The sequence below is a fragment of the Antechinus flavipes genome, chromosome 2, assembly GCF_016432865.1.
Source record: "Antechinus flavipes isolate AdamAnt ecotype Samford, QLD, Australia chromosome 2, AdamAnt_v2, whole genome shotgun sequence".
NCBI lineage: Eukaryota > Metazoa > Chordata > Mammalia > Dasyuromorphia > Dasyuridae > Antechinus > Antechinus flavipes.
This window is the reverse complement of record NC_067399.1, coordinates 228,133,337-228,146,349: the sequence shown is the minus strand read 5'-3', so window position 1 is coordinate 228,146,349 and position 13,013 is coordinate 228,133,337. Positions and strand designations below refer to the sequence as shown.

The following is a 13,013-nucleotide window of genomic DNA, read 5'->3' as shown; positions in this document are numbered from 1 at the left end:
TCTTTAGTTCTTACAAGGGTTTTGTTTTTCTTTTCTATTTCTAGGGAGGAGGTAAGTGAGAAAAAACATATATTTTTGCTAATTTAAATTATCAAATTTAATTTAAAAATAAAGAAAATTCTCCCACTTCCTGGAACAGTCATCATTGTTGAATCATAGATCTGGAGCTGAAAACAACATGAGAGGTTATCAATCTAAACCCTCCACTTAATAGAAAAGGAGACTTGGCCTCAAGAAGAATGGTTTCATTGGTTTGCCCAAGGTTATGAATCCTGGTAATGACACAAAAATAAAGCTGTCCCTGCCCTCAAAGAGTCCTCATTTTGTAAGAGAAGATTTGGTGACAGAACTAATATTTGAACCCAGATTTTCTGAATCCAAATATTATATTTCATACACTGTACCACAAATACTAAATGGGCTTCAGAAACAATACTAATTTTTGTGGCATCCCCTATGAAATATAAGCTTCTTAAGGGCAGGGAAATAGCCCAAAAAATAGAATGCTCACAAGAAAAGTTCATCTTGAGTTCAAATCCAACCTCAGACATATACAAGTTGTGGACCCTAGGCAGGTCATTTAGTCATGTTTTTTTTTTTTCAGTTTCCTCATCTGTAAGATGATCTGGAGAAAGAAATGACAAACCAATATCTTTCCCAGAAAAACCCCCAAATGGGGTAATGAAGGGTAGGACACAGTTACATAACAACATCAATTATTATGTTTAGGGAAATGACCAACAGAAAGATTTCACAAAGTCCTGGAGAGACTTATATGAACTGATCTTGAGTGAAAAGAGCAGAAACAGGAGATCATTATATACTTCAACAACAATACTGTATGATGATCAGTTCTGATGGATGTGACTCTCTTCAACAATGAGATGAACCAAATCAGTTCCATTTGTTCAATAATGAATAGAACCAGCTAAACCCAGGGAAAGCTAAACTCTGGGAAATGAGTGTGAACAATTATATAGCATTTCCAATCCCTGCTCACATGGCCCCTACATGTGTACATTTACTAGTCCTACCTAATACTTCTCCGTAAGGACACCCTCACTCCACACTAAAACCTTTTCTCCCTTCCCCCATTACTCAGCTTACATTTTCTTCTCCCAATGATCACAAGATCATCTATTTAGAACTGGTAGAGGACTTGAAGTCTATCTAGCCCAAAAAAGAGCCTTTACCCAGAAGTGTTATGTGACATGCCCAGGCTCAGGTGGGTCAAATCAGAAATATGATTTGCACCCAGATCCTGACTCTAATCAACCACGCCATACAAAACACTATACTGACTCTGAAATGACATTTATAAGCAAATATGAACAAAATTTAGCGCATAAATGGAACTGAAATAAAGCAAATATTTTCCCATAGTATAGAAATCCTAGCACTCAGAGCTGGAAAAGAAAAGGCCTTAGAGACCATCTAGTTCAGTGATTCTTAAACTTTTGTGGGGTTGAGGGTGGACATAGCATTATATTCTTTGCCATCATACTGCACACTTTCAAAAAGGAAGGAGACTTGTTCATCTATAAGTGATTTCAAATGTAAGTTCCATGCTGATGTAAACTGAGATGTTTTGGAGAAGAATAATGTAACCTTTGCCCCACCCCCTCTCCCCAATACTTCCAAACTCTGGAAAAAGCATATTGGTCAAATCACCCTCCATTGAAACTGAGATCTTTTGGGGGTGGCCGGGATCCCCTTCAGGGAGTTCCCAGACTCTGGGGAAAGATTTCAAACTCCCAATTAAGAGATTCTATTAAATTGGAGATCTCTGTCTGATGGTCCTTTACTGATTAGCCCAGACAGCTCCCAGCCCCAGGCCAAGATTTACCTATACAACCAGGGGTCTGTTAACATTCACCTTTGCCAAATTCCTAATGAGGAGTTTTGCCCTCTAAGAAAACTTCCTTCTTAGTGAACAATAAAATTCCCTTTTCTGCCACTCAGATTTTCAAGTTTGCGAATTCTTTCTGCATTGGACCTGGGTCTCTGAGCAGAGGATTCTCTCCCTCTATTCCCAAACCTCATGAATACTGTTTATTCATATCCTCTGAAAAACCACAGATCCAGTCCAGTTCTTTCATTTTTCAGGCAAAGAAATTGAGGCCCAGATAAGTAAGTCCTCAAGATCGTGCAGATAGCTAGGATTTAAACCCAGATCCTCTGAGTTCAGATTCAGTACTTATGTGTTATAAAAACATTTCAGTCAAATTTGACTCTTTATGACTCCTATTTGGGGTTTTCTTGGCAGAGATATGAATGTAATTTACCTTTTCCTACTCCAGATCATTTTACAATTGAGGAAACCAAGGCAAACAGCATTAAGTAACTTGCCCAGGGTCACACAGCTAATCTCTAAGGCCAGATTTGAATTCAGTAAAATGAGTCTTTTTCACTCCAAATCTAGTACTCTACCCATGATGCCACCTAGCTGTCCACAACATTTATACCAATTTTATATAAATTTTTGTTGTTGATAATTATGGGATTTCTTTCCTTGAAAAACTTTGTTTTTATAGTAAGAGTGGTGAATTACATAAACATATTAACTTTTGATGAAATAACAGCTTCATTTATTTCTCATTTTGTTTTATTTTGTTCTTCCCTCAAGAGATTGGTTCCCCAGAATTCTAACCAATGCTAGAAATGTTTAGAATTATGTCTTTTTGCAAGGAGAGAAGGAAAGATGAAAGAAGGAAGGAAAGAGAACAAAAGGAAGGGGAGGAGGAAGAGATTTACTACTATTATGTGCCAGGCAACATGCTAAATGTTTCACAAATATTACCTCACTTGATCCTTTCCACAATCCTTGAAGAAACTGAGATAAAAGAGTATTAGTGTTTGAGGCTATATTGGAACTGAGATCTTGCTCTCTGAAGGTCTAACATTCTATAGATTTCTGAGTCTAAGATCTGCCTGGACCTTAAAACTAAATTGTTTTCAACAAATTTTTCAAAAATCCAGGTCTCTGTTTGACCTTATTTTTTTTTCTTACTTTTTTAATTAAAATTTTCCTTCCCCTCCCCTTGGGGGGGAGGAGGGAAAACAGCTCATATATAACAAATATGCCTTATCAAAAATAAAACAAAACAAAATCTCTTGCATTTGGCTATATCCAAAAATATATCTCATTCTCTATACCTTTAATTCATTATCTTTTTGTCAAGAGATGGGTTGTATCATGATTCCATAGAACTCAAACTTATAACATGTATGTTTCCACTGGTTTCAATGAGAAGAAAGAAACAAGAAAATTAGTAAACTTAAGATTATCCTTATTTGAGAAAATGGAATGAAAAGTAGTCTGAATTTGTCAAAAGAAAGTAGAAATAAACAATTCCTGAAAAAAAAATGTACGAGTTTATCCAAGAGTGTCACCAGGAAATGATAAGTGCTGTAAAGTCACTCTTTCTCAGCCCTCCCTGTCCTGGGGAAGTGATATTTTTTTTTAACTTAGCAGAACATTTCACACTTCATTAGAAAAACATAAAAACACTTACCAGTTAATTGGCATGGAGTTTTAAAAAGAAGTGTCAAAACATGATTTCTAGTTCCTACTCATCCTTCAATGCCCAGCCCAAATGTCACTTTTTTCATAAAATGTTTTCAGATCCTGCCAGTGAGCTCTAGGTCCATATCTCACTTTGTGACTGTCTCTGGTTGCTTCCTCACTTCCACGTATGTACTTATTTGCATATGAGTCATCTCACCTACTTGATTTTCCCCTTGAGGGCAAGAACTGTGACTTATTCATCTTTATGTGCCTCCCAGCAGCAAAGTAAAGAGTGAATGAACCTGCTCCAGAATTGCTAAAATCAGCCTAAGACTAAATATGAGCAATTGTCTTAGCATGCTAGAATGGTGCTGAAATCCGCAGAAGAAATGGGAAAATTTGGTGAATAAAGGTAGAGACTGTAATTAAAAAGCAAAGAATAAGAACAAACAGCTTTTCAAGACACTCCAAAAGACTTGAGAAAGCTGGGAGAATCACTAGTCCAACTTTTCACTTTATAAAGTAAATCTAGAGCCCAAAAGATGAAATTATCTGTCCAAAGTCTCATAGGCATTAAGAAACGGACTAGTTATATATGACTGCCTCAATTCTAATCAACTAGTCAACAAGCAATATTAAATGTCTTTTAGGTGTGAGGTTCTGAGAATAATAAGAAAAAAATTAAGTATTTCTTCCTACAAGGAGGTTATTTTCTAGCAAGGAACCAAAATTACACAAAGAAATAAATACAAAATATATACAAAAAAATTAAAAGGCAAGGGAGTCAGAAGAAGAAGCACTAAATTCTGGGAGGAAAGAGGGGGAGAGGGATGACCAGGGGGGATGGAGGGGGAGAGGGATGGCCAAGGGGGATGGAGGGTGGAAATCAGGAGACTCTTCATATAGGAAGTGGTCCTTCAACTGGCTTTTGAAAGAAGCTAGGGATGCTAAGAGACTAAGGTGAGGAAGAAGAGCATTCCAGACAAGAAACAGATTGTGTGAAGACACACAAATGGAAGGTGAAATATTCTAACAGTTTATAAGATGTCACAAAAGGGCCACATGTAAGTCTGAAAAGTATGTATGGAAAAGGGAAGGCAGACAAGGCCAAAGTTTCCGGCTTCTTGTATGATGATATTTAAATACAAATTAGGGAAGTGTAAACAAAGCTTTCTGTATGAACAAATAGAATTCTGCAGTTTAAAAAAAATTCCTTCAATAATAGACTCAGATCTAGAAGATTTTAAAGATTATTTAATTTAATCCTCTTACTTTGTACAAAAGGAAACTAAGATTTATTTGAGGAGTTACTTGTCCTATGTCACCCTCAGGACTAGGTAAATTATGGGATGCTGCTTCTGAAGTGGGAGGGAAACTGTTCCTTTTACTGTGTTCCCTTTTTCTTTAAAATTATCACTCTGAGATTGTGTATCCTTTTTTTGATCTGCAAGATCAGGATCTCCCAGGCTCCAAAGATTCTAGAGAGGGCCCATCCTCCCAGGGTGAAAGTCCTCTTAACACTATTCAGAAGCAAATCAATTCCCATTGATCTTTTTAAAGTTCTGAGTTCTCATTCAATTGAGAAATTCTGATCTGATTAGCGCAAGTTGTCCCAGCTCCCACCAAGATACCCATATAACAGGTTCCCTTAAACTCACTCCTCACAGAAGGCCTAAAGTAGATGGCTCAGCTGCTAGGACCCTTTGCTCAGTGAGGAGGCATTCCCTTCTCAGCGCAAAATTCCATTTCCCTAATAGGACTCTGCCACTATAGAAGTCAGTCTCTTAGAAAACAATAAACTTTCATTTTTCAATTAATAATTTGGGAATAAGTGAATTCTTTCACTTTAAACCTGCAACTGATTAAAGGGGATTTTTAACAACTCTCTTATTGCCACTAACCTCATCACCACTGGGAATTGAGGGGATACAAACCTCATTATTTCCAACAGTGTTCCTATGATTCAAATTCAGTGCTTTCAATCCCTGTCCATTTTTGCTCTTATAGAGAAAGAATCCTTTGGATCAAAAGCCTTTTTCCAAAATGAAGAAATCTTGTACTAATAAAAAACAAAAATGCTTTTTAAACCACTTGAAACAGAGCTGATGCCTTTTCAATCAAGAGACAGTAATACTTAAATGTATAGTGTACTTCTTGGTCTCTGGTGAATGGAAGGTCAAGAAGGTCTACCTTCAGCAGTGCTATAGAGCCTGTCCCTACTGGTTGCCTAGATCTACATACGCTTTTCCCCCTTTTCTCACCTCATTGGTGACTTTTTCCCACCTCATTGGTGATCTTTTCCCTAACTTCGGCAAATAATGTGACCTACTTTTTACTTTCATAGTTTTCCCATCAAAATAATATCAGAAGAAGTTTATGTTATCAGTCATCAATGTTGACTCACTGCTTGAACACTACAGTGTATGAGTGTCAATCAACAATTACAATACCAATAGGCAGGTAGATAATGCAACAGATGAGTATTGGACTTGGAATCAGGAAGCCCTTACAAGCAGTGACTTTGAGAAAGTCAACTTAATTTACCCCAGCATCAGTTTCCTCATCTTTAAAATGGGAATAAGAAGGCTATCAAACTGTGCATACCCTTTGATCCAGCAGTGTCTCTACTAGGCCTGTATCCCCAAAATATTTTTTTAAAAAGAGAGATTTTTTTAAAAAGGACCCACATGTTTTGTAGTGTCAATGAACTGGAAACTAAATGGATGCCCATCAATTGGGGAATGGCTGAGTAGTATCTGAAGATAATGGAATATTATTGTTCTATAAGAAACAATCAGCAGGATGATTTCAGAAAGGCCTGGAGAGACTTACATGAATTTATGCTAATTGAAGTGAGTAGAACCAAGAGAACATGGTACACAGCAACAAGATTATGTGATAATCAGCTGTGATGGATGTGACTCTTTTCAATAATGAGGTGATTCAGGCCAATTCCAATAGACTTGTGATGGAAAGAGCCATCTACACCCAGAGAAAGGACTGTGGGAACTGAATGGAGATCACAACATAGTATTTTTACCTTTGTTGTTCTTGTTTTCTTGCTTGTTTTTTCTCTCTCTTATTTTTTCTTTTTCATCTAATTTTTTTGTGCAGCATGATAAATATGGAAATATAGTTAGAAGAATTGCACATGTCTAAACTATATTGGGTTACTTGCTATCTAGGGGAAGGAAAAAATGTAGGGGAGGGAGAGAGAAAAATATGAAACACAAGGTTTTGCAAGAGTGAATGTTGAAATCTATATTTGCATGTGTTTTGAAAAATAAAAAGCTATTATAAAAAATAAATAAATAAATTGAGGATAATAATAGCATCTACCTCAGAGAATTGTTGTGAGGATCAAGTGAGATAAACATATCAAGCACTGAAAACTAGTTTTTATTATTATTATTCAAATGTATTTAGTATTATTAGGACTCATCATGGCCCCATTTAGGGTTTTCTTGCAATGATATGGAGTAGTTTGCTGTTTCCTTCTCCAGGTCATTTTACAGATGAAAAAACTGAAGTAAACAGAGTTAAGTGACTTACTCAGGATTTAGTGTCTGAGGTCAGATTTGAACTCAGGAAGATGAGTTCCCAATTACTCATCTGATAAATGAGAGGACTGGACGAGATGATCCAGAGATGTCTTCCAACTCTGAATCGAAGATTTCAGACTTTCTTACCCCACAAGAAATTTGTCTACTTGATGGCTAAAATGTCCATAACAACAGAAAGACCTCTCATTCTTTAATTTGAGTTATATTTTCATTACAATGTATCTCATGTTAAAGAATGAGAGGTCTTTTCAGCTATAAAAGAAAAGAAGGGATTATCTATCATAATAGATGAGCTGGGCTTTTCTAACAGAGCAGTTTTTCCTTTATCTCTGTAAAAGATAAATGGAAACTAATCCTGGGAGTTTCTATAGATAAAAGCCTATCCTACCCTGATGATCACCCATCAGGTCTCTTTTTCCAGATCTCTTTTCATCTCCTCCTACCTTTACTTCCTGTCTGAACACAGCTCTAGTCTACTCTTATCACAGACTGTTCATACTATAACAGGAAACATTAGTGGATTATCCAGCTAGAGCTAAAAAAAAAAAAAAAAAAAAAAGACCTTAGAAGCCTTCTAATCTAATGCCTTCATCTTTCAAATGAGGACATGAGCCTAGAGCTGGTTGGAGAGTGATTTTTCTAAAGGACACATAGGTACTAAATGAAATACAGAGTTTCAGATCTAGATTCTTTAGTTCCAAATCCTGCTCTTTCCTTCCATTCCCTTCTGTTCCCTCTACCCCAAGACTCTTATACCCACATCATATTTTCTAGCACATGTGACATGATTTCAGTTAGTATTTAATTCAGTTAGTAATTTAATTTTCACAGTGTAACCTTAATTATAAGATGGCTTGGAATATATCTGTATACTTTCTATGTTCTTCCTAACCTGTGTCAATGACACATTTATTACTGTCAATAATAATAATATTATTATGTTATTGTATTAGAGATAAAATCTATACCTTTGATTTCATTGATATAAGGAATTATTAAATTAAGGAGATTATGCAGGTCAGAACTTTCCCATCAATTTACAGTTATAAAGAGCCTAGAACATGGAGAGGTTGGGACCATCTGGGATCATATTGATAGGATATGTGAAAGCAGGATATGAATCTGGGCCTTCCTGGCTTTAAGGCTAGTTCTTTGCACATTAAATTATGCTGCAGGTTTATTATAATAATATTATATAGTTGCATAAATATAATAATACTATTATAATATTTAATTATTTGTTACAATTTATATTAATCAATCATTATTATTAATAATATTTATGTTACCTAGAATTATTAATCTTCTCAATAATAATCATAGTTGAGCCATTTACTAATTACCAAAACTAAAAAAAAAAAAAATAACTAAATCTCTTTGAATTTCACATGATCATAAAGTTAGAGCAAGGAGGAGCCACAAAGGTCAGATGTATGAAATAAGGGAGCTTGGCTAGATGACCTCTGGTCCCTTCAAGTTCTGACTTTCTATGACTACTTTGCTTTAATGTTGACATACATTTGAGGCCTGAGGAGTCATTCATGGCCGTGTATTTATGATTACCCATAAGGGGCAAAGTCCAAGGTCCTTAGGATGCATAGTTAAGAACAGACTAAACAGCTAAAGTTACTATCAAGTAGTCTACAAATCCCTCAAAAGATTTGAATAAACTAGTGGCAGTATAACCAATGTGATGTGTAGCTCTTGAAAGACGCTTTTCAAGCAAAGATAAAATTCAACCTGTGAGATGAAAAGAGAAAATTGTAAAAGGCAAGAGAAGTTTATGTATTTAGTCAATAGTTACAGACCAAAGTACAATGTGGTTTTTCAAGCATTCCCACAAACAGGATAGCAAAAACCTCGTTTTTTAATAGGAAGAACTCCATAGAGGAAGAGAAAAAAAGACTTAAATGTGTAAGTGCACATATAGAGATATATTTAAAGCCGTGAAAGAACAATTAGCAAATATATGCATGGTCTTTTTTTTATACTTCAGGCAGATGAGCTAACACATAAGAAATCAATCAACAAGCAAGCTTAATTAATAATTTATGACAGCTATAATCAAATCAAAGAATATTACCAAATATTAGTTGAAGTATTATTCATAAATTTACTAATTGTTCCTTCATTTAGTCTTTTGCTTTATCATAATAGATCTGCAGGGGCCTATATCCAGTCATCCTGAATTATGTCTTTCCACTGGATTCCCATAACTCAGAGGAGAAAGTGTAAAGATATATTCCCATGACTTTGGAGTCTACTGACTTTGCACAGCCCTGCTTCATTTAAATTCAATTCATTTTTAAGTCAAGACATCCTCCTCCTGATGTCATTAGTCCTCTTCTAGAATGAAGGACAAACAATAACAACAACAACAATGGATCTACAACTCCTCCATGATTGCTATGTGACCTCTTGTCTTTTCCCCTATATTTATACTTCAATCAGAGTAAATAAAATTCTAATTTGATTATTGTTTTTGTTCATTCAGTCACACCCAATTCTTTATGACATTAGTGAATTATCCAGCTGTCCATGGAGTTTTCTTAGCAAAGATATTGGAGGGATTTGCCATTTTCTTCTCCCATTTTAGTTGTAATATAGTTGAAAAAACATTGGATCTCAGAGTCAATCAATCACAAAATTATAACCTTGGAAGAGACTTTGACAGACAGCTATCTAGTCAACTCAAGCCCATATATATAAAAGAATCCCCCTCTATAACTTACCATACAGGTGGTCACTTGTCTCCTACTTGAAGATAAGCTCATTATCTCCTATTTCATGTTGCCCATTATGTTAGATTCACAGAATGTTTCTGCTTTATAAATTCAAACAGACAAATTGAAGACAACAATCTTTCAAATACTTGGAGACAATGGTTTCCTTCTGGCTTCTTTTTTTTTCCTTCTGGGTTCTTATTCTACATATTTTACCTGTTCATTTACCTGATGCTCACATGAAATGAGCTAGGGCCTTTTATCATCCTAATTATCCTACTTTGAATGTTCTTCAATTTATCAACCTCCATAATTCATGATATAAATACACAAAAAATAGATTCCTCCTTCCCTTGCAGTAAGACAAGACAACCAACCAATTCTCCCAAGCAATCAGTCCGTAGAGTCAAAGGATATTGATTCAAATCCTTTTGTGATACTTATTACCCATGTGACTTTGGACAAAGTACTTGATCTCTGTGTGACTCAGTTTCCTTTTCTAAAATAAGTGAGTTAGACTAGATAGCATCTAGGCTTCCTTCTCACTCTAAATCTGTGATCCTGTGACTTTCCTTTCAATGTTCCTGACATCAGGTCAGTCTCCCCATTTGAGTACTTCAATGGCTCTATGATCTTACTTTTACACCCCCTTTGCTAATACAGATCACCATCCATCCATACCTTCTCATTCTTTTCATTGTGCTCCTGTAAGTTCTCCATTGAGGATCTACTCAATATTCAAAATACCTTTCTGTCTTAGTTCATATAAACAAATTTACAGTATAAGAATGTGATATGCATGCTTAATATAGAAATATATTTACATGTATTTTATAGGTATATCTGACATAATATTCCTTTGCCTTCTAAATGGGTGGGGAAGAGGCTGGAAGAAAGGAAAGAATTTGGAACTCAAATTTTTTAGATGCTATAAACAAACAAATAAATAAATAATGGAACATGATAAAGAAAGAATGATGGGCATGGAATCAGATATCATAGAGTCTAGTCCCAGGTGTGCCCCAGGTATGATCTTCAACAGCTCATTTAATCTCTCTGGGTCTCAGTTTCCTAAAAGTAGGTGTTGGATTATATGATCTCTAAGGTTATATGTAGATACAAATTCTGTGACTCTGAAATTTCATTACTTAATCTGGTATTATTCTAGTGAGAATCATGGCTGTTGTTGTGACCATCTTTGGGGTTTTCTTGGCAAAGATATTAGAGTAGTTTTCCATTTTCTTCTCCAATTTATTTTACAGATGAGGAAACTGAGGTAAATAGTTAAGTAAATAAGTTAAGACTTGCACACGGTCACATGGCTAGTACATGTCTGAGATTGGATTTGAACTCAACTCCTTCTGATCCCAGGCCCAGTGCTCTATTCAACTGTACCATCTAGCTGCCCTTCCAGGGGAATTATGAGGTCATGTTGCCTAGAATATGATCCTATGTCAGGAGAAAGTAGAGAGAGATAGGAAGAAACAATTTGGGACTTGGCCTATTACAACACCCTTGGCTTCAGAACCAGGAAAAAAAATGTTAACATTCTTTTCTGAGATGATTTGTGCTTTGCAGACCAGAGTTTAGATTCAGTTCAACACCTTCCTCAACCTCTGGTAGCTATTGTGTTTTCTTCAAAGGTTATTTTTTGCCTAATCTTTTTGTATCTTTTATGTACATATTGTCTCCCTCATTAAAATATAAAAAAATTTAAGTCCTCCTCATTAAAATATAAGTTTTGCAGGGGTGAATGGTGAAAACTATCTTTGCATTTCTTTTAAAAAATAATTATATATATAATTTTAAATAAATATAAATAATATTTTAAATAAAAATTTTAAAATATTTTATATATTTTTACATTTTTTGTAGCTCGAGAGTCTCATATATACTGCATACTTAGTAAATGTTTGTAAGTTGTCTGACTGACATATAACATTTTCTCAATAAATGCTTATCGATTCATTACACTGTGCTGATAACAACAGTGGTATAAGCAATGTGTCCTTTACTTTGGTTTCTTTGCCCATGGTTCATGTTTCCTGGGCATAGACATACTCTTACTCTTTACCAATGGGAATAATCAGCCCAACAACTGTTCACCTCTCCATTAAATCTTTATAGTCCACTACTATACATGGCCAGTTCTTGGTAAATTTGTGACGTCAATAAAATTTGTCTGGAAATTTCCCCACCTTGAGATAACCTACATTTAATGTAGGTTAAAATTGTTTTTACATGTAATTGGGAAAAAAATAAAAATTTAAAAAAGAAATTCCCCCATGTTCCTTCAGCAATGTATACTCCCTTTCCCCAAGGATTCAGTCTACTCAGTTTAATAGTTTCTCTTCTCTCCCCACACTTAAACTTATTCTCAGAAATTATTTGATAAACTCATCCAATTTATAGGTATAATCTGTAACCTCTTTCAGGTATCATTTTATCTTAACTTTGCTATTTCTGTCAAGAGTACCACAATCCTTCTGGCCACCCAGGTCATCAACTGTGGGAGTCATCTATCCTTGACTCTTCATCTTCAATTAGCCCCCATATTCTGTCAATTCTACCTCCAGAATTTGACATTCATCTTTAACATTCATCACGTTATTTCTACTTATATAACCATCACTCTAGTTTATACCCTTGTCACCTATTAGTTACATTATTGCAAGAACCTCCAAATTGGTCTCCCTGTCCTCAGTCTCCATATTCTGCTCTTTGTTTTTCATGTAATTGTTGAATGAATATCTCTAAAGCCCAGGTCTGACTCACCTAGTCAAGAAGCTTGAGTGGTCCCCTATTGCCTCCTCTAAGGAAAAAAATATATATAAATGCCTCTGTTTGCTATTTAAAGCCTTTCATAATCTGATACCAGCTTATGTTTATGAACAAATTGCACATTCCTCTCCCCCGTGAACTCTGTGTTCCAGCCAAATTGGTATGCTTGTTATTCATAACATTCCCTCACTAATTCTTTGCCCAAGTTATCCATCATGCCAAGGATGTCCTCCTGCCTTATCTTTATCTCATAGAATCTCTATATTTCTTCAAAAAACAGTTCATTGCTCCTACTTGTCAGGGATGGTATAGTGAGAAATCCTCTAGTGGATGATTTAGATTGGATGGCTGCTGAGATCCCTTCCAGTAATGAAATCCTATGGAACTATTTCTTTTTAGAAAATAGTATTTTATTTTTCCATTTACATGTAAAGACAG

The 13,013-nt window shown here is 35.4% G+C and overlaps 1 protein-coding gene across 2 annotated transcripts in view; it reads right to left on the bottom strand.

Moving 5' to 3' along the window:
- PTK2B (protein tyrosine kinase 2 beta) overlaps positions 1–13,013 on the bottom strand; it is a 167,111-nt gene that overhangs the window by 112,100 nt on the left and 41,998 nt on the right. The window lies entirely within an intron of this gene.